This window comes from Bos javanicus, chromosome 15, assembly GCF_032452875.1.
Source record: "Bos javanicus breed banteng chromosome 15, ARS-OSU_banteng_1.0, whole genome shotgun sequence".
NCBI lineage: Eukaryota > Metazoa > Chordata > Mammalia > Artiodactyla > Bovidae > Bos > Bos javanicus.
Window position 1 is genome coordinate 49,902,452 of NC_083882.1, and position 23,663 is coordinate 49,926,114.

Genomic DNA, 23,663 nt, shown 5'->3' on the forward strand with positions numbered 1-23,663 from the left:
GTGTATTTGAAAGATCATAAACAATAAAGTCAATGTGATCACTCAAATCTTGATTCTCTGGAGTGGTACTGACTTCACTGTGTCATTGAGCTCTTCCTGCTGAATAGATTATATACATTGGATCAGACTATGAAGAGAAGCTTTCACTCAATGAATAAGGTTCCCTATGTCTGTCAACAATATTGACTTCTAAATGTCTATTGGTAATTATACCATGCAGCAGGGTTGGTATGTGGACTACTCAGGGTGAATAAAACTGTGTCCACCAACAATACTGACATTTAAATGCTTAGTACAGGAACTCTTTTAAAAATGTGTTCTACTTTTAATCTTTGCAATTCTGGTCTTGAGACTGGTAATATTGGTTTAATTATAAGTCTTAACACTATCACTGATTCACTCAACTAAGATATTGTAGATTGCACATATTTCATGGCTTAGTAATCTTCCAGTATTTAAGATACCCATTGAGAACTGACTCTCTCAGGAATTGAAAATAGAAGTAATTATGTAAATAGAAGCAACAGCTTTCATAATGAAAAATTACTTATTAAGAAATTCACCATCTACTAATAGTCCATGAAAATACTGGCTATTTCTGTCATCACTAGAAACCCTTTGCAACTCCAAATTAACACAGCTCTTTTTTAAATTACCAGAAAACAATTTGAATTTACCTGATTTCATTGGCACCAGATGCCTTATACTTTTCCTATACTTACTTTTTAAATATGAACTTAAATCACTTTGACGTCATCTAAGCTTGATATGATCAAATATCCCAAATTCAGAGGATTATTAGTTGGTGCAACCATATTACTTTATCATGAGGTCTATATATTTCTCATGTATAAAATAGAGGGAAATAAACAATTTCAACCTCTCATTGTTGAATTCTTTGGCAACCTAGGTGTAAGCTCAATTATAAATGATTCATTCTGATGATGAGAAGGTAATGGACAAATGTTCACATTAACGAGTATATAGAGAGCATGGCAACGGCACCCCACTCCAGTACTCTTGCCTGGAAAATCCCATGAATGGAGGAGCCAGGTGGGCTGCAGTCCATGGGATCTCTAAGAGTCAGACACGACTGAGCGACTTCACTTTCACTTTTCACTTTCATGCATTGGAGAAGGAAACGGCAACCTACTCCAGTGTTTTTGCCTGGAATATCCCAGGGATGGGGCAGCCTGGTGGGCTGCCATCTATGGGGTTGCACAGAGTCAGACACGACTGAAGTGACTTAGCAGAGAGCACTACCTAGACCACAAAGCCTGAGAGTAGATACAACTATGAAAGGAAGACCGGTTGCTCTGATTACAGGAAGAAGGGCAACCTTAAGCTCTTTTCCAGATCTGCTATGTTCTGTCTCCTGACCACAGTGAGTTGCCTCAACAGGCCACTTTGCGCTCTGACTTCTGGTTTGATTTGATCAACAACAGAAATGGCACAAAACAGGAATACAGAAAAACATACAGCTGGAGGGTTTACTCCCTTGATTCCCCACCAACCCTCACTATGGCTTCCTCGTGGTGGCTGCATCTCTCTACAGAAAGGGAAAACTCATGCTGAGTGTCCTTCTCTATATCCTTCCTGTCCCTTCCATATTTTGGTAAATACTTTTTTTTTTTCTTGACACTTTAGGACTAGTGTTTACAGCAAATTACCTTCTGTAATACTATAATACATACATCATCTATATATTTATAAGACATACAAATAAATATTTCTTTTTGGTTTTCATAAATCCTGCACACATATTTTCAGTAACCCCCTGATGCTTTTATCAAAGTCTTTATGCAGTTTGAGAATGACTTTTCTTCCCCTGCTGCTGCTGCTAAGGCGCTTCAGTCATGTCCAACTCTGTGTGACCCCATAGATGGCAGCCCACCAGGCTCCCCCGTCCCTAGGATTCTCCAGGCAAGAACACTGGAGTGGGTTGCCATTGCCTTCTCCAATGCATGAAAGTGAAAAGTGAAAGTGAAGTCACTCAGTCCCGTCTGACTCCTAGTGACCCCATGGACTGCAGCCTACCAGACTCCTCTGTCCATGGCATTTTCCAGGCAAGAGTACTGGAGTGGGCTGCCATTGCCTTCTCTGTTTCTTCCCCTAATAGAACCTTAATTAATACAAAGGAGAAATTTGTACCTTATATATATGTGTATGCCTTCTGTCAATTTCTATCTCTGTCTCTGGTTTATCATCATGACTATCCACAAGCTTATTATATAGTCAAGATTTAATATGTGCAATTATCATTTTTTAATAAGAAGCTTAATGTTCATTTCTTGGTTAATCAGACCAAAAAGTTGCTTTTTCTTCCAAAATTGGGGGATTCAACTCAAGAACATCAGCTTCCCAAGTGTAAGAGAGAAAGCTTCAGGTAAATCTTTGCATATTTAGTTTTTCTACATATAACAAGGAGAAAAAACTGTGACTAATGAAGAGTAAGGAGAGGACAGAGTGCAAGTAAGCCTAGATATGAGGGAGAAAAGAAGACTCTTTTAGAAAGGGATGTTAAACAAATTCCTTAATAGGCAAAGAAAATATGACAGGTTTGCCCTGGAGCTCAGCCTGCACATAGTTAGGACGAAGAAATAATGCTACCATCATGTGCAAATCTTAACAGCACTTTTTAAATATTCTTTTTGGTATTCTCCAGTGTTCAGTGACTCATTTTGGTAAAAAAAAATCTGTCCTCTTATCTGATTTAATTTTAAGGTATATTTTGGCAGAATTTTTTCTGTTTTCAATTCATTTGGAACTGCAGAGTTTGTTGTCTATTGTAATTCTTCTTCTTGAGTTTACGTTACTTTTTAAAATAATTTTTGAAAACTATGGTTCTGTATAGTTTGATTTTTAAAGTTACTTTCTGTATTTTTCTGCTTTTCAATTATCTAGCCATTGTTGTTCAGTCTCACAGTTGTGTTTGACTCTTTTTGACCCCATGGACTGCAGGCTTCCCTGGCCTTGACTATCTCTTGGAATTTGCTCAAACTCATGTCCATTGAGTTGGTGATGCTATCCAACCATGTCATCTTTTGTCACCCTCTTCTCCTCCTATCTTCAATTTTTCCAAGCATCAGGGTCTATTCTAATGAGTCAGTTTTTTGCATCAGGTGGCCAAAAGTATTGGAGCTTCAGCTTCAGCATCAGTTCTTCCAATGAATATTCCAGCCATACCCTTGCATAAAATTTTTTTTTTTTTTGCTTCCCATAATTTAACAAAGCAGGGGTGTTGGGGTGCTTTAAAATAGTGTTTGTACAAAAATTATTAGTTAGCATTCTCTTTAAAATTCTCCAATTGCCTGGATCCATTTTGATTCTTTCATTAAAATGTGTACTTTAAGCTTAGCTGTTGAAAATGTCTTTCTTCTTATTTCCCAGGCAATTGTGAGAGACAGCAAAGGGTGGTGGGCAGTTACAGTTCATGGTGATCTGGAGGGAATCTCTCTTGCTTTATTTTTGTTCAAGTTTCTGCAAATGTTAGTTCAGTTCAGTTCAGTCACTCAGTCGTGCCCGACTCTTTGTGACCCCATGAACCACAGCACGCCAGGCCTCCTTGTCCATCACCAACACCTGGAGCCCACCCAAACCCATGTCTATCGAGTTGGTGATGCCATCCAATCATTTCATCCTCTGTTGTCCCTTTCTCCTCCTGCCCTCAATCTTTCCCAGCATGAGGGTCTTTTCCAATGAGTCAGCTCTTCACATCAGGTGGCCAAAGTATTGGAGTTTCAGCTTCAACATCAGTCCTTCCAATGAACACCCAGGACTGATTTCTTTAGAATGGACTGGTTGGATCTCCTTGCAGGCCAAGGGACTCTCAAGACTCTTCTCCAACACCACAGTTCAAAAGCATCAACTCTTCTGCGCTCAGGTTTCTTTATATTCCAACTCTCACATCCATACATGACTACTGGAAAAACCATAGGCTTGACTAGACTGAACTTTGTTGACAAAGTAATGTCTCTGCTTTTTAATATGTTGTCTAGGTTGGTCATAACGTTCCTTCCAAGGAGTAAGCATTTTTTAATTTCATGGCTGCAATCACCATATGCAGTGGTTTTGGAGCCCCCCTAAAATAAAGTCTGACACTGTTTCCACTGTTTCCCCATCTATTTCCCATGAAGTGATGGAACCAAATGCCATGATCGTAGTTTTCTGAATGTTGAGCTTTAGGCCACCATTTTCACTTACATCTTTCACTTTCATCAAGAGGCTCTTTAGTTCTTCACTTTCTGCCATAAGGGTGGTGTCATCTGCATATCTGAGGTTACTGATATTTCTCTCAGCAATCTTGATTCCAGTTTGTGCTTCCTCCAGCCCAGTGTTTATCGTGATGTACTCTACATATAAGTTAAATAAGCAGGGTGACAATATACAGCCTTGACGTACTCCTTTTCCTATTTGGAACCAGTCTGCCCATGTTCAGTTCAGTCAGTCGCTCAGTCGTGTCCCACTCTTTGCGATCCCATGAATCGCAGCTCGCCAGGCCTCCCTGTCTATCACCAACTCTCGGAGTTCACTCAGACTCACGTCCATCGAGTCACTGATGGCCATCCAGCCATTTCATCCTCTGTCATCCCCTTCTCTTCCTGCCCCCAATCCCTCCCAGCATCAGAGTCTTTTCCAATGAGTCAAGTCTTCGCATAAGGTGGCCAAAGTACTGGAGTTTCAGCTTTAGCAACATTCCTTCCAAAGAAATCCCAGGGCTGATCTCCTTCAGAATGGACTGGTTGGATCTCCTTGCAGTCCAAGGGACTCTCAAGAGTCTTCTCCAACACCACAGTTCAAAAGCATCAATTCTTTGGCACTCGGCCTTCTTCACAGTCAACTCTCACATCCATACATGACCACAGGAAAAACCATAGCCTTGACTAGACGAACCTTTTTGGCAAAGTAATGTCTCTGCTTTTGAATATGCTATCTAGGTTGGTCATAACTTTCCTTCCAAGAAGTAAGCATCTTTTAATTTCATTGCTGCAGTCACCATCTGCAGTGATTTTGGAACCCCCCAAAAATAAAGTCTGACACTGTTTCCATTGTTTCCCCATCTATTTCCCATGAAGTGATGGGACCAGATGCCCTGATCTTTGTTTTCTGAATGTTGAGCTTTAAGCCAACTTTTTCACTCTCCTCTTTCACTTTCATCATGAGGCTTTTTAGTTCCTCTTCTCTTTCTGCCATAAGGTGGTGTCATCTGCATATCTGAGGTTATTGATATTTCTCCCGGCAATCTTGATTCCATCTTGTGTTTCTTCCAGTCCAGCATTTCTCGTGATGTACTCTTCATATAAGTTAAATAAGCAGGGTGACAATATACAGCCTTGATGTACTCCTTTTCCTATTTGGAACCAGTCTCTTGTTCCATGTCCAGTTCTAACTGTTGTTTCCTGACCTGCATACAAAATTTTACACAGGCAGATCAGGTGGTATTAGACTTAATAGGAGTGTACATTAACCAAAGGATTTTTACTTTTTTTCTACCCCATTTCATGAGTAGAGAGCCCCTTTTGTGGAAAGTCTGGATTTGTCTTGTGAGTTTTCTCCACTGATGAAAAGTATGTCTAGCTTTTTTACTGTCTAGCTTTTTTTCTGAAAATCATTTGAGTAGATGTAAAGGAGATAAATGCAATATTTTCATTTATCACATCTCTAAAATAAAATATTCATTTGATTATTATGTGAATTAAAATATGGAGAATGAAGTCTAATTTGCCTCAATGGAAACAAAATGTACCTAGCTATCAACACCTACTGTACTCTATATTATCGCTTTTTCCTTTGAATAGTTAACTTGTCTATCTTAGTTTTAACATGGAAACTTGATTTTATCTTAAAATCTAAATGGAAAATATCACCATAAAATAGCTGAATGAAATAAATTCCCTCTTACTAAATCTCCTGACACAAAGATTTTGAGATGATATAAAGCAAGGAAGTAATGATAGAAATAAGTACACTTATTTTTATTGAGGTGACATGTAGAAATTATTGACTATCATGGAACTATATGTACAAAATGTGTCTAAGAATTTCTGACAGATTATCTTCAGGATGAAGAAAATGAATGTAAAGGTTGAAAGGGGATCATATGTCTTCTAAGTGTGAGCAAGCCTGATCGTTTTGGATAATAATATCCTTAAGAAGCCTTTGGAGAGGGCAATGGCACCCCATTCCAGTACTCTTGCCTGGAAAATCCCATGGATGGAGGAGCCTGGAAGGCTGCAGTCCATGGGGTCGCTGATGGTCGGACACGACTGAGCGACTTCACTTTCACTTTTCACTTTCATGCATTGGAGAAGGAAAAGGCAACCCACTCCTGTGTTCTTGCCTGGAGAATCCCAGGGACAGGGGAGCCTGGTGGGCTGCCGTGTATGGGGTCACACAGAGTCGGACATGACTGAAGGGACTTAGCAGCAGCAGCAGCAGCAGCAGCAGGAAGCCTTGGCGAATCTGTTTTTTCTTGATGCTATAAATAATTGGGTTGAGAATTGGTGGAACTAACAGGTAAATATCTGCCATGGTAATATGAATAATGGGAGAGGAATGTTTTACAAAATGATGCACTAAGGACAACCCTATCATTGGCACATATAGAATGAGCACAGCACAAATATGGGAGACACATGTACTGTGGGCTTTGAGTTTCCCTCCCTGGGATGCAGTGTGCCACATGGAGCAGAGGATGAGAGCATAAGATAAAAAGATTCCTAGAGAATCTACACCCCAATAAAATGCAACAACAAACAAGCCATACAAAACATTGAATGAGATGTCAGAACAGGCCAATAAGATGACATCTTGATGTAAGCAGAAGGAGTGGGAGGTAACATGGGAGTGACAGAAAGAAAATGTGGGGATACGAACAAGAACAACAGGGAGGACAGTGGAGCATCTGATTACAATGAAGACCCCTATGTAGACAATGTGTTGTGGGGTAAGTTTGCTGGAATACCTCAAAGGATCGCAGATGGCAACATAGCGGTCAAAAGCCATGGCCAGGAGCACAACTTATTCCATTAGAGAAAAAGTGTGAATAAAATACATCTGGGCTTCACAAGTATTCATCTCAATCTCTTTAGCATCAAACCAGAAGGTTCTCAGTACTGTGGGCAGGGTGGAGATGCACATGCCCATGTCCGTGAGGGACAGCATGGCCAGCAAGTAGTACATGGGCTCATGCAGACTCTTGTCAGTGTGGATGATGTGAAGAACTGTACAGTTGCCCACTATTCCAATCAGATAGAACACACAAAAGGGGATGGAAATAAAGTGTTGAACATCCTCACAGCCAGGAATCCCAGAGAGGTAGAATGAAGCCAACTGTTCAATACTTGAATTAGAGCTTGTCATGAGACTGTCCCACAGAGCCATTTTTCTACCACAAAAATGTGAACTCCTAAAAGGAATAACACACAATCCTAAAGCATTCATTTTCTCTGACAAGGATACTAGGTTGAAACATTTTATAATGTATTACATAAAAAGTTAAAGCAATGAATGAGTGGATTTATTTTAACCAATAGATAAAGCCCACAGGAATAATCAAGTAACACTATAAGATATGAACTGTCCAGCAAGTGTGCATAGTTGAAAGAGGCACACAGACTGGCCCTCAAACTGGTTTAAATGGGAATCAGATCCAAAATCTTCCAAGGGTAAATAGGGTTGACCTAATTTACAGTCTCAGAGAAGGCAATGGCACCCCACTCCAGTACTCTTGCCTGGAAAATCCCATGGACAGAGGAGCCTGGAAGGGTGCAGTTCACAGGGTCACTGAGGGTTGGATGCGACTGAGCGACTTCACTTTCACTTTTCACTTTCAGGCATTGGAGAAGGAAATGGCAACCCACTCCAGTGTTCTTGCCTGGAGAATCCCAGGGATGGGGGAGCCTGGTGGGATGTCACCTATGGGGTCACACAGAGTCGGACACGACTGAAGCGACTTAGCAGCAGCAGCAGCAGCAGCAATTTACAGTCTAGAGTATTTGGAATTTGGTTTCTCTTTCATATTCTCTACCAAGGTTTCTTTATGTACTTACCCTGAAATGATCACTCAGGTGGTAATGAATCTGCCTGCAGTGTGGGAGATCCTGGTTCAATCCCTGGGTCAGGATGTCAGGAAAATCCCTTGGAGAACGGAATGGCAACCACTCCAGTATTCTTGCCTGGAGAATTCCATGGACAGAGGTACAGTCCATTGGGTTGCAAAGACTAACAGTAATACCCTGCAATGACGCAAGAGTTTTATTTAAGTGAATTTCCATTATTTGTTCCACTGATAATAATTGATATGAGAGTTATGTTAGTTTGTTGATCGATCCCTTTTATTGTCACTGGAATTCACAAGTTTTCTGATGTTGCCATCTATGGACATGGTCTTTGGCCATCTCTGAAAACTACAAGAAAAATATCAACCATCACAGTCTCATCATCCCTAGATATTAGAATGATATTAACTCACCCACAGACTGCGATTCAGTGGTCCACTATAATTGCAATAACATAATTCATTCTCTTGATGTTTTTGTTTTGCTCCTCTGCTCATTGTTTTAATGTACTTCATTGAAAAAGATAACAAGCCTTGTCCCACAATATTGTATAGACAATTAAATTATTTATAAAAATGCTTACCACAGTCCCCCTTAATTTTGAATTTTTACATTATGGTAATCATATTTGTACCATAAAGTATCTCAGTGATGTGAACAGAAAGAAATATTATAGATATGTAAATGGAGGCTTAGAGACTCGAATGGTTTGCCCAATACTCCATAAGTACAATAATAGCTTTAATGGATATCAGTTTTAGGGTTCTGCTCATGTGGATGGTGATTTCCCAGAACAGTGGCTAACCCATCTACATGGTTGCTGCAGTTATGTGACTGGCTTGGTCAATGTTTGAAGATTCAGTCATATGCCTGACATCATGTGCTATTCCTAATGCCACAATGATATTAAAATAAACAACAACAACAAATCAGTTCCCTCAGACATTTAAATCCATCACTACTTAACTAGTCTATATGTTTACTGCCAGGCTGTCTGTCACAACAGCCATATAGCATCTTAGGTATATTACCAAATCCCCTGAAATTTCATCATCTGGGCTTTTTTCTGCATGATTCAATGGCTCTTTCATGAGTAGTTCAGTTCAGTTCAGTCACTCAATCACGTCCGACTCTTTGTGACCTCATGGACTGCAGTGTGTCAAGCTTCCCTTTCCATCACCAACTTCTGGAGCCTACTCAAACTCATGGCCATTGAATTGGTGATGCCATCTGACCATCTCATGCTCTGTCATCCCCTTCTCCTCCTGCCTTCAATCTTTCCCAGCATCAGGGTCTTTTCCAAAGAGTCAGTTCTTCACATCAGGAGGCCAAAGTATTAGAGTTTCAGCTTCAGCATTAGTCCTTCCAATGGATACTCAGGATGATCTCCTTTAGGATGGACTGGTTGGATCTCCTTGCTGTCCAAGGGACTCTCAAGAGTCTTCTCCAACACCACAGTTCAAAATCATCAATTCTTTGGTGCTCAGCTTCCTTTATAGTCCAACTCTCACTTCCATATATGACTACTGGAAAAAAACACAACTTTGACTAGATAGACCTTTGTTGGCAAAGTAATGTCTCTTGTTTTTGATATGCTGTCTAGTTTGGTCATCACTTTTCTTCCAAGGAACAAGTGTCTTTTAATTTCATGAGTAGAGATTTCTCTTATTAACACAGATCTTTTCATAGCTTAAGAAAAACAGACACTATTATTCAATTCCTTAAGTTTTATTCATGAAAAATATTCAGGTCCTAATATCTAAGAGAACTTTTAGAATCTTAAAATGATTTGTGTATTTATTATCTTTTTTAAGCCACTAAATATTTATATGAGATCAACATGCATTGCCCTTTGTTATTCAAATCCACTAACATGTCCTCTTGTTTTGATGCCCAAAATATTTTAACTTATTCACTTTTGCTGTTTACCACTGTCATGATTTCTCTTCTAAACTATTTTATTAGCCACTTATCTCATCTAATACTTTCCACTTTTGTGTCATTCCCCTCAAACCAAATCTCCTTAGAGCAGTGAGTTTTTAAAGACATAAACAAGTTAGTTCATTTCTGTGTTTAAAATATATTAAATGACCTACTGATCTCTGAATGAAAGGGAAGCCATTTCAGTACTTATAAGCTCCTTCTTCCCTGTGTATGGAAAAAGAGAGGTGGATTATACACGTGATTTTTCCCTTGCTCCCTTCCCTGTCCATCTTTGTGCTCTCATTCTCAAATCCCCTAGATTGCCTCTTACACATTGTACTACTTCTGACCACATTGCCACTCCTGTTCACTAAACTGCAGACCTTCTTTCCTTCTTTCATTTTGTATAATCAAGTTTCTTTCCTCATCACTCTATCCAAATACTCTTTTCCAAAGTATTTAAAATAACAAAACACATTTCATCTAATATTATTGCATCACATGATATATTTTTTCCCTGTAAAATTCACTATTTTTTCACTTCATTCAAATTCTCTATCTCCAACTATCCAAAGCCAATCTTTTACTTTTGACCCACAGTTTCTTCCCTCCTTTCCACTGAGAAATTGGGAGTGATTTTCCCTCCCAGATCTGCCCTCCTCCCCCATAATCGACTTACTCCTATCTGTAGGCCACTTGTGTTTCTCTGTCACTTGATTAACTTTCACCACTTTGCTTTCTTGCTCATAGTTAAAGTGCTCAATTTGGAAATAGTGTTTTCTAAGGAATATAGAATGTTTCCAGCTTATACATCTGTGATAAAAGAAGCTCGTCATTTTTCCTGGTATTATTGGTCTCTGGAAGCCTGAGGGAATCACAGACACTAGTGGTACATTAAGGAGTAGGGAGCTGTGAGCTTAAGGGAGGGATATTGTTCAGGATGAGACATCAGGAATTTCCACAGGAGCAGAGAAAGCCTAAGAGAGCAACAAGTGGACAAATGCAAGTAAACTCTGACTCTACCTCTAATGGCTGCTGAGTTTAGATACACAATGGGAGGTTGGAGGGTTCCAGCTGAAAAACTCTTTGGTGGAAAAAAAGAACTATGAATACTAAAACTACACAATAAAATAAAGGGACTTCAGAACTAAAATAGATATTAGTTCTGGAGAGGTGCTAGAGATTACCCAGGTCCTAGAGAATACCCAGACCATATGGGATCTTCCCTAGATGTACGGGTGAGTCACAAATAGATAAGTTTTCAGAGGGACTAACATAGGTTAAAATAACCTCAAATTCTGATTTTATTAAAGAGATATGAGATTATCAGTGCCAATTACCATCTACCAGAAGTGTATACATATCCTGCAAACTTATATAATATTATATGACATTATCCTAGACTTAAATTATTTCTAGTTTATTTTCACACAAAATATTTGGCCATAGCATAACCAAGCAGAAAAATAAACAAGTATATGTGTTATAAGATTAATATTAAAAATAATAATAATACAAGGATAAACATAGAGGATCCAAAAATAAAAAAAAAAATTTAGATAGGCTTTAAAATAATTAAGTCACAAGCATGGAAATTGAAACTGTAATCAGAAAACTTCCAGCAAACAAAAGCCCAGGTCCAGATGGCTTCACAGCTGAATTCTACCAAAAATTTAGAGAAGAGCTGAGACCTATCCTGCTCAAACTCTTCCAGAAAATTGCAGAGGAAGGTCAACTTCCAAACTCATTCTATGAGGCCACCATCACCCTAATACCAAACCTGACGAAGATGCCACATAAAAGGAAAACTACAGGCCAATATCACTGATGAACATAGATGCAAAAATCCTTAACAAAATTCTAGCAATCAGAATCCAACAACACATTAAAAAGATCATACACCATGACCAAGTGGGCTTTATCCCAGGGATGCAAGGATTCTTCAATATCCACAAATCAATCAATGTAATACACCACATTAACAAATTGAAAAATGAAAGCCAGATGATTATCTCAATAGATGCAGAGAAAGCCTTTGACAAAATTCAACATCAATTTATGATTAAAAAAAAAACCCTCAAGAAAGCAGGAATAGAAGGAACATACCTCAACATAATAAAAGCTATATATGAGAAACACACAGCAAACATTATCCTCAATGGTGAAAATTTGAAAGCATTTCCACTAAAGTCAGGGACAAGACAAGGGTGCCCACTCTCATCACTACTATTCAACAGAGTTTTGGAAGTGTTGGCCACAGCAATCAGAGCAGAAAAAGAAATAAAAGGAATCCAAATTGGAAAAGAAGAAGTAAAACTCTCATTGTTTGCAGATGACATGATCCTCTACATAGAAAACCCTAAAGACTCCATAAGAAAATTACTAGAGCTAATCAATGAATATAGTAAAGTTTCAGGATATAAAATCAACACACAGAACTCCCTTGAGTTCCTATACACTAACATTGAGAAAATAGAAAGATAAATTAAGGAAACAATTCCATTCACCATTGCAACGAAAAGAATAAAGTACTTAGGAATATATCTACCTAAAGAAACAAAAGACCTATATATAGAAAACTATAAAACACTGGTGAAAGAAATCAAAGAGGACACTAATAGATGGAGAAATATACCATGTTCATGGATCGGAAGAATCAATGAAAATGAGTATACTACCCAAAGCAATCTATAGATTCAATGCAATCCCTATCAAGTTACCAACAGTATTTTTCACAGAGCTAGAACAAATAATTTCATAATTTGTATGGAAATACAAAAAACCTCAAATAGCCAAAGCGATCTTGAGAAAGAAGAATGGAACTGGAGGAATCAACCTGCCTGACTTCAGGCTCTACTACAAAGCCACAGACATCAAGACATTATGGTACTTGCACAAAGACAGAAATATAGATCAATGGAACAAAATAGAAAGCCCAGAGATAAATCCATGCACCTATGGACACCTTATCTTTGACAAAGGAGGCAAGAATATACAATGGAGAAAAGCCAATCTCTTTAAAAATTGGTGCTGGGAAAACTGGTCAATCACCTGTAAAAGAATGAAACTAGAACACTTTCTAACATCATACACAAAAATAAACTCAAAATGGATTAAAGATCTAAATGAAGACCAGAAACTATAAAACTCCTAGAGGAGAACATAGGCAAAACACTCTCTGATGTAAATCAGAGCATGATTTTCTATGTCCCACCTCCAAGAATATTGAAAACAAAAGCAAAAATAAACAAATGAGACTGAATTAAACTTATAAGCTTTTGCACAACAAGGAAACTATAAGCAAGGTGAAAAGACAGCCTTCAGAATGGGAGAAAATAATAGCAAATGAAGCAACTGACAATTAATCTCAAAAATGTACAAGCAACTCTTGCAGCTCAATTCTAGACAAATAAACACCCAGTCAAAAAATGGGCCAAAGAACTAAACAGACATTTCTCCAAAGAAGACATACAGATGGCTAACAAACACATGAAAAGATGCTAAACATCACTCATTATCAGAGAAAAGCAAATCAAAACCGCAATGAGGTACCATTTCACACCAGTCAGAATGGCTGCGATCCAAAAGCCTACAAGCAATAACTGCTGGAGAGGGTATGGAGAAAAGGGAACCCTCTTATGCTGTTAGTGGGAATGCAAACTAGTACAGCCACTAGGGAGAACACTGTGGAGATTCCTTAAAAAACTGAAAATAGAACTGCCATATGGCCCAGAAATCCCACTGCTGGGCATACACACTGAGGAAACCAGAATTGAAAGAGACACCTGTACCCCAATGTTCATCGCAGCACTGTTTAAAATAGCCAGGACATGGAAGCAACGTAGATGTCCAACAGCAGACGAATGGATAAGAGAGCTGTGGTTCTAATGAAGTGGATGAAACTGGAGCCTATTATACAGAGTGAAGTAAGCCAGAAAGAAAAACACCAATACAGTATACTAATGCATATATATGGAATTTAGAATGATGGTAACAATAACCATCAGGAGTACTTCAAGGCTGTATATTGTCACCGTGCTTATTTAACTTATATGTAGAGTACATCTTAAGAAACGCTGGGCTGGAAAAAGCACAAGATGAAATCAAGATTGCCGGGAGAAATATCAATAACCTCAGATATACAGATGACACTACCCTTATGGCAGAAAGTGAAGAGGAACTAAAAAGCCTCTTGATGAAAGTGAAAGAGGAGAGTGAAAAAGTTGGTTTAAAGCTCAACATTCAGAAAACGAAGATCATGGCATCTGGTCCCATCAATTCATGGCAAATAGATAGGGAAATAGTGTCATACTTTATTTTTGGGGCTCCAAAATCAGTGCTGATGGTGATTGCAGCCATGAAATTAAAAGACGCTTACTCCTTGGCAGGAAAGTTATGACCAACCTAGATAGAATATTCAAGAGCAGAGACATTACTTTGCCAACAAAGGTCCATCTAGTCAAGGCTATGGTTTTCCCAGAAGTCATGTATGGATGTGAGAGTTGGACTGTGAAGAAGGCCGAGCGCCGAAGAATTGATGCTTTTGAACTGTGGTGTTGGAGAAGACTCTTGAGAGTCCCTTGGACTGCAAGGAGATCCAACCAGTCCATTCTGAAGGAGATCAACCCTCGATTTCTTTGGAGGGAATGATGCTAAAGCTGAAACTGCAGTACTTTGGCCACCTCATGCGAAGTGTTGACTCATTGGAAAAGACTCTGATGCTGGGAGGGATTGCGGGCAGGAGGAGAAGGGGACGACAGAGGATGAGATGGTTGGATGGCATCACTGACTCAATGGACGTGAGTTTGAGTGAACTCCGGGAGTTGGTGATGGACAGGGAGGCCTGGCGTGCTGCGATTCATGGGGTCACAGAGAGTCGGACACGACTGAGTGACTGAACTGAACTGAACGATAACCCTGTAAGCTAGATAGCATAAGCGACAGAGATGTATAAAACAGTCTTTTGAACTCTCTGGGAGAGGGTGAGGGTGGGATGATTTGGGAGAATGGCATTGAAACATATATGTTATCATATGTGAAATGGATTGCCAGTCCAGGTTTGATGCATGATGCAGAATGCTCAGGGCTGGTGCACTGGGATGACCCAGAGGGATGGTATGGGGAGGGAGGTGGGAGGGGGGGTTCAGGATGGGTAACATGAGTACACCCGTGGGGGATTCATGTGGATGTATGGCAAAACCAATGCAATATTGTAAAGTAATTAGCCTCCAATTAAAATAAATAAATTTATATTAAAATTTTTGATAAAATAATTATGAATAAACATACTGAAAAAAAAAACTATGATTTCAATATTCAGGAAGAAACTGGAATATTTTTTAAAAATTCAAATGAAAATGGTATAATTGAAAATTAAAAGCACAGGTTAACAAATGAAGTCTTCAATGGTATCAATGCTCTGAGGGAGCTATAAAATTGAAAAGGTAAGTAAATGCCCAAATCACAGATTCTTATGTAGTAAATTCTAGATTTAAGTTCAGGCATTGGTGTTCAGGATGAGACAGCAGGATTTTCCACAAGAACAGAAGAACGCCTAACAGAGACAAAAGTGGAAAAATTACAAGAAATCCTGACCTTACCTCTTCTGGCCGCTGAGTTTACATATACAATGGGAGACAGGAGGGTTCCAACTGAATAAATACTTGGTGGAATAAAATAACTATGAATACTAAGACTATAAAATAAAATAAGGGGACTACAGAAATAAAAAATAAACAGAATTGGCAGGTCCTGGAGATTATGCCAGTCCTAGAGAATACCTGCTTCCAATGCAGGAGACACAGGAGATGAGGGTTAAATCCCTTGGTCGGGAAGATTACCTGGAGAAGGGAATGACAACCCACTCCAGTACTTTTGCCTGAGAAATGTCATGGATAGAGGAGACTGGCAGGCTACAGTCCATGAAGTTGCAAAGAATTGGGCACGACTGAGTAGGCAGGTATGTATGTCAACTATATCGGAAAATAACTAGAAGGAAAAAACTTTGCTATTATGTCATTTGAGATCCATACATGAGGGGACACTGCCATCTTGTGCTTGTAAGCAGGAAGGAACCCTTAAAATTTTGCAATTATCAAACCAGTACCCCTTTATCACTATGTAAACCAATGGAAATTATTCTGTTCCCTTTCTAAGTGAGGTATTTACGCAAGAATGGTTATTACTCTTCTCTGACTTAGATGACACCTGAAAGGGAAAGTGTTAGTTGTTCGGTTGTGTCTGACTCTTCGTTATGCCATGAACAGTAGGATTTCCCAGGCAAGACTATTGGAGTAGGTTGCCATTTCCTCCTCCAGGGGATCTTCCCAACCTCGGAATCCTTTTGTTTAAAATCACTATTAAGATAACATCTCTATAACATCTCTTAACTTTCTTCTCTCAATTTTATACATTCATATATGATACCTGATAACATCTTAGTGCATTAGCATCTCTATGTTATTATCATTTATGTATTAATCATTATACTAGTACTTATCATACCCATCCTGATTCCTTATTTGCTTAACACTAGATATTTTTTGGACAGCTACTATCTAGTAGCTTTCTACTTTGCAAATTTTGTAAATGTAACACAATTTTATTGTCAATAATAGCAACATTGATTATTTATTTCCTATGTCTTCTCCACTAAGTTTTAAAACTGCTTTATTGAGATTGATTATATTTTTGCACTCCAAGATTTAGAAGCTCTATACAGTCAGCAAGAACAAGACCTGGAGCTGACTGTGGCTCGGATCATCAGCTACTTATTGCAAAAATCAGGCTTAAATTGAAGAAAGTAGAGAAAACCACGAGGTCATTCAAGTATGACCTATATAAAATCCTTTATGATTATACAGTAGAAGTGATGAATAGATTTAAAGGATTAGATCTGGTAGACAGAGTGCCTGAAGAACAATGGACAGCATTTCAAAGCACTGTATAGAAGGCAGTGACCAAAAGCACATGAAATAAAAGGAAATGCAAGAAGGCAAAGTGATTGTCTGAGGAGGCTTTACAAACAGTTGAGAAAAGAGAAGTGAAAAGCAGGGAAGAAAGAGAAAGATATACTCAAATGAATGCAGAGTTACAGAGAATAGAAAGAAGAGAGGCCTTCTTAGAAGGCCTTCTTAAGTGAACAATGCAAAGAAATAGAGGAAAACAATAGACTGGGAAAGACTAGAGATCTCCTCAAGAAAACTGGGGATATCAAAGCAAAATTTCATGCATGATAAAGATCATGGCATCTGATCCCATCACTTCATGGCAAATAGAAGGGGAAAAAGTGGAAGTTGTACAGATTTTATTTGGGGGGGCTCCAAAATCACTGTGGACAGTGACTATAGCTATTATATTGAAAGACACTTGCTCCTTCTATAACATCACTGACTCAAAGGACATGAATCTGAGAAAACTCCAAGAGACAGTGGAGGACGGAGGAGCCTGGCGACCCTCATGGGATCGCAAAAAGTCAGACACTACTGGACAACAAAATTGAGATACCTATGCCACAAAATACATCCATTTTAATTGTACATTTTGATGCATTTTACTTTATTGAAAGACTTATTCAACTATTGCTGCTGCTAAGTCATTTCAGTCGTGTCCGACTCTGCGACTCCATAGATGGCAGCCCACCAGGCTCCTCTGTCCCTGGGATTCTCCAGGTAAGAATACTGGAGTAGGTTGCCATTTCCTTCTCCAGTGCATGAATGCATGCTAAGTCGCTTCAGTCATGTCTGACTGTATGCGACCCCATAGGCAGCAGCCCACCAGGCTCCTCTGTCCATAGGATTCTCTAGGCAAGAATACTGGAGTGGGTTGCCATTTCCTTCTCCTCTGTCTTGCCTACTGTCCATTATATCATAATGCATATTTACTTGTTTACAAAAATCCCACACAAGTGAGCTGATGGGGGCAGTAGCCCTGGAGGCAACACTTCTAGAGAAGAATTTGGCACCATGTGTCCAAAGTCTTAAAAAATGCATACATTTGACCCAGAGTTCACTTCTTAGGAATTTAACTTAAAGAAATAATTAAGAATCTATGTAAATATTCAACTATTACCACACTAATTTTAAGATATTTCCATCATTCCCAAAATGAACCACTTGTCCATTAGCAGTAACTTTCCATTCTCATTCTCAAGCCTAGGTAACCACTTATCCACTTTCTGACTCCATATATTACCTTTACTGGATATTTCATATAAATAAAAACATATAATAGCTGGTCTTTGGTCTCTAGTTTCTTTTACCTACTGTAATGTATTTGAAGTTCATCCATGTTATAATATATGTTAATACTTTGTTCTTTTTTATATCAACAAGAAGCATTTAATTTTGGGGGTAGACCACATCTTATTTATCCATTCACCAGTTGATGGACAATGGGTCACTTCCCCACTGGGACTATTATGAATAATACTCCTAGTAAAATTAATACACAAGTCCATGTGAATGTGTCTTTTAATTTCTCTTGGTTAGATACCTAGAGGTGGAATTGTGAACTGTGTGGTCACTCTGTTTAATATTTTAAAAAACTGTCAATGTATTTTTCCAAGTTGGCTTCACTCTTCTATATTCATAGCAGCAATGAGTATTTCAGTTTTTTTCATAGTTACCAATACTTTTCTGTCTTCATGATTATAGGCATTCTAATGGGTATGAAGTAGTATCTCACTGTTATTTATATTTGTATTTTTCCAATGACCTGTGATGGTGATGGACAGGGAGGCCTGACGTGCTGCGATTCATGGGGTCACAGAGTCGGACACGACTGAGCGACTGAACTGACTGATTCAATGACCTATGATGTAAAGAGTCTCCATTGGATCATTTGTTATTTTGCATTCTTTGGGAAGTTTGGATTAACAAATTTTAATGCCATTTATTTATAATGATTTTTAAAGATTTGAGTGAAATTTAACAACACTTTAGGAATTTTTCAAAACGTAATGTTCCCTGGTCTTTGTATTTCTCAGTTTGTAAAGCAAGTTTCCAGCCATTTCCTTCCCCATGATCCTCCCGTCAGCCAATTGACAAAGGCAGAGCGGATACTGGTTGTTGCATGGTAGAGATGAATTAATGAAGGGCGGGCAAGAGACACTGCTGCAGAGGACGAGCCGGGTGCAGGAAGAAGACATTAACGCTCCAGTTGCTAGATGGTATGAAAGATGGAAATTTCTGGGGCAAGTCTAAGGTAAAGGGATTGGGAGGTTGTGACAATGACTACCTATTTATGTCATGATTTTAACAGCCAGCATAGCCAGCATTATGCTGTTTCCTGTTGAATACCAGCCCCATTTCCATGGAATATAGATTGAAAATACTTATGGACATAGGGAGACAGGAAGAGAGGTGAGATGTATGGAGAGAGTAACATGGAAACTTACATTACCATAGATAAAATAGATAGCCAATGGGAATTTGCTCTATGTCTCAGGGAACTCAAACATGGGCTCTGTATCAACCTAGAGGGGTGGGATGGGGAGGGGGATGAGAGGAAATTTCAAAAGGAAGAGGATATATTTATACCTATGGCTGATTCATGTTGAGGTTTGACAGAAAACAACAAAATTCTGTAAAGCAATTATCCTTCAATTAAAAAATAAATAAATTTTTTAAAAAAGAAAAAAAACGTATTGTGTATAAATCATGCCATATTTTCTCTTAGCACAGCACAAGATATTCTGAGGAAGGATGGACATGGTTTAAACTTTCATGTCCAAAAGGGCATAAAAAGTCGTAGTCATGGTAGCAACTCTTCAGCTCTCAGCAGGGAAATAGTATACGTATTGAATACTTACTGTATTCCTATATAGAGCTGTAGGGGGAAAACTGCTTCAGGGATAGCTTCTTATGTATTTGGAAATAGAAAGTAGAGAAATAAATATCAAATACTGATGAGTTACATATAAAAGTCAATTCTATAAAGGATATAAATTGTAACAGTTTTAATTAGCCTTGAAGGTTAGTCAGGGAGAGTCTCTCAGATGTATGATGGGACAGACCACTCAGATGTATGATGGAACAGACCACCATGTATCATTATGTCTGAGATATGAAAGGAAATCTTAAAGTTGGTGAAAGAAATAAAAGAAATGAGGGAAGTGAAGGAGGAAGGGGGGAAGAAAAGTAGTGTCTGTAGATGAAAATGCAGCCCAGCAGACACACTGACAGCAGCCTTAGAGATTCTGAGTAGAGAACCCAGCTAAGACTGCCTGCAATCCTCAAAATAATGGATCTGGATGAACTTGATATTCAGGATCATCTCAGAAATAATCACATCTGAGCTGGTTTGTAGACAAGATCACATTGTACATAGTTCCAAGGGTCAAGACTCAGATATTTGTGAGTGGTCGAGATATCTTAGAGAGGCGAAACTAACCAACTGCCCAGCCAATTACTTCCTCATAATAGATAAAATGCAGCCTTCTGTTGTCCTCACTTAGTGGCCTAGCTGACATTATATTATCTAGCTGCAAGGATTAATGAATCCGGTGATTAAAAACATGGCTTGCTAGGATATTAAGGATAACAAGAAAAAAAAAAAACAGTTATATTTTGTTAACAAATTACAATGCATCTGCATACTTTGCTAAATGTTTCACTTTTGTCATATTGTGAGTATAGCCCCAAAGTGGATATGGTTTATTATACCCCATTTACAGAAGATAAAATTAAGCCTCAGAGGACTATCCATTCTCAGACCTAGAGCTATGATTAGAGTACTTGCCTCTTACATTCTTGGAGAAGGAAATGGCAACTCACTCCAGTATTCTCACCAGGAAAGTCCCATGGACAGAGGGGCCTGGTGGGCTACAGTCCATAGGGTCACAAAGAGTAGGACACAACTGAGCAGATACACACACTCTTTCATTCCAAAACACAGTCTCTTCATAGAACACCATGAGGAAACAGGCTGAAACTAATAATGAAACTTCTATTAAAGGGCAATAAGTTGAGATCAGTTCCCAAACCAGATAGGTGCAATCTCTCCTTCTCCTACTTATCTATCTACAAAGAAAATTCCTTACACAATATTTTTTAAAGAAATGAAGACCAGATATTTTTCTCTAGATAAATGGATAAATTCTGGTATACCGATACAATGTAATGTCATTCAGGAATAAAAATAAGTGAGTTAATCAAGCCATAAAAGATATGGGAGAAATTTAAGTGTATATTGCTAAGTGGAAGAAGCCTATATGAAAAGCCCACAGTACAGTATGATTCCAATCAACTACAGAACATTGTGGGGGGAAAAAAGCTATAGAGAATGAAAAAGATCAGTGGTTGTCAGAGGGGTTAAAGGGAAGGAAGGATAAGTAGATAGAACACAGGGGATCCGTAGGACAGTGAAACTATTTTGTATGATGCTGTAATGGCAGATGCATGTCATTATACATTTGTCAAGACTCATAGAATATATAACACAAAGAGTGAATCCTAATGTATAAACTATGGATTGTAGTTAATAAAGTGTCTATATTGGCTCTTCAATTGTAACAAATGTATCACACTAATGTAAGAGGTTAAGATTAAGACAGAGCTGGGTGGATAGGGTATGGGGGACATACATAAACTCTGCAGATTCTCATATTTTCTGAAAATCTAAAACTGCTCTATAAGGTAATATATATGAATTTTTGAAAGCTTCATTTGAAAAATGAGAGTTCTTCAAATATTCTATCATACTTTCACCTCAGTGAAATGTTAACACATGCTGATAAAGAACAAGTGGTAATGTACAGACATATATTTTGTCTTTGTTATGAAAGTAATGAAAGTAAAAGTCGCTCAGTCATTATCCGACTCTTTGCAACCACACGGACTATATGTAATCCATGAAATTTTCCAGGCCAGAACACTGGAGTGGGTAGCCATTCTCTTCTCCAGGGGTCTTCCCAATCCAGGGATCAAACACAGGTCTCCTACATTGCAGGAGGATGCTTTACCAGCTGAGCCACCAGAGAAACCCTCGCACCTAACTTTTTGCAACTCCATGGACAATACCATGGAATTCCCCAGGCCAGAATACTGGAGTGGGTAGCCATTCCTTTCTCCAGGGGATCTTCCCAACCCAGGAATGGAATCCAGATCTCCTGCATTGAAGGAGGATTCTTTACCAGCTGAGCCACCAGGGAAGCCCCAGGGAAGTTTAGGTTGCAGAGAAGTCAAGCAATAGGAAACCCTCTGAGTGTGTGTGTGTGTGTGTGTGTTGTTGTTGTTGTTGTTTTTGTATTATTTCAGACTTGAATATTAAGCTGGCAAAATGGCAGAGCTGTTGCTCAGAAGTGGCTCTGGGGTAGAAATTATCAAATGCAGTTTAAAACTGGAAAACCTAATTTCCCAAGTATGAAAGGAAAGCTTAGTCAGCTAATCCAAATACTAACTGTGGGTTTCAGTTATAAAAGGAGTCACTCAGCATGTAAAATACCCAAAAGACTTCCCAGCCCAGAGGTTATTCCCTGGTCTGTTTTCATGGATATCTATGCACAATACAGATAAACCTATAAATATATTTATTTTTCTGTATCCTTATAAGCTAGACATTTCTTTTTGTCTATGACCTGGCAATATCACTGTGAATATACAAAGAGTACATTTAACACTGTCTTTTTTATGTTCCAATCATTTAGAAAAACCATGCATCTGAAAGGTAAATTAGAACAGTTTCGTGGTTATAACTGTGAATTCTGTCATTAGGATCCCGGGGTTTTATAGCAGGCTTTACATACTCATTAGTGATGTGACCTTGAGAAAGTCCTCCAATGTCTGAGTTCCGTTCAATGTAAAACTGGGATACCAATAATAACTAGTTTATCAGGCATTTGTGATCATTTAATTAGACAATCCATGTAAAGTGGTTAGAACAGATTTTAGGGAACACTTAGCACATAATAAGGCTGGATACAAATTTGAAATTATTATTTTTACCAGTTCTGTTGTACTGTCCATTCCTATGCTGGTATCTGATATGTCTTGCATGTAAACACGCTGATATTTTCTGTGTGTGTTATACAGCAAAGCCAGGCACTACTAGGACATAGCCGCAAAAAAGAAGGAAAGCTTCAGTCTAGTGAAGTTAATAAAATTATGGATATACCTCCACAGTTTTAATGAAACAACCATTCAAAATATCCTTTCTTAAGTTTTCATTAAAAGCTCCTTTACCTAATCTGTGTGTTTGCCTCTTGATGAGAAGTTTTGTTTTTTCTTCCTCACCTGAATTTCATGAAAGGAGGGAGAGAGAGAGAGAGGAGGGTAAATTTATGTTGATAATTTGGTAATGTGCCCTACGTCCTTCATAAGGATTCAGGTAATGTGAAAAGGATTTCAGTTAACTCAAGAGAGGATTGTCAGGTATCTTGAAATGCAGGGTAGTTTTCCATCTGCTAAATGGTGTGACAGCCTCACATGAGAGTGAAGCGTGGGCAGATCCCAAATTTTTGTTGTTCTTCTTCTTCTTTTTAGATGCAATATTGTTTATTATCCATCACTTTAAACATGCTAAGAGTTGCAGTCAGAAAGTGTTGATTTATGTATATGATGCTTTTACCAAATGTACCGCTTTGGGCTACAAACATGACCAACTGAATTTATGTTCTATGGATCTGAATAATGGATAATTTCAAATGAGGGATTTTTGAAAATCTACTTTATAATTTTTGAT

General features: G+C 38.5%; 2 pseudogenes; both read right to left on the minus strand.

Moving 5' to 3' along the window:
- The window catches only part of LOC133226761 (olfactory receptor 51L1-like), a 90,175-nt pseudogene that overhangs the window by 10,446 nt on the left and 56,066 nt on the right, over positions 1–23,663 (minus strand).
- Positions 4,972–8,045, minus strand: LOC133226760 (olfactory receptor 51G1-like; annotated as a pseudogene).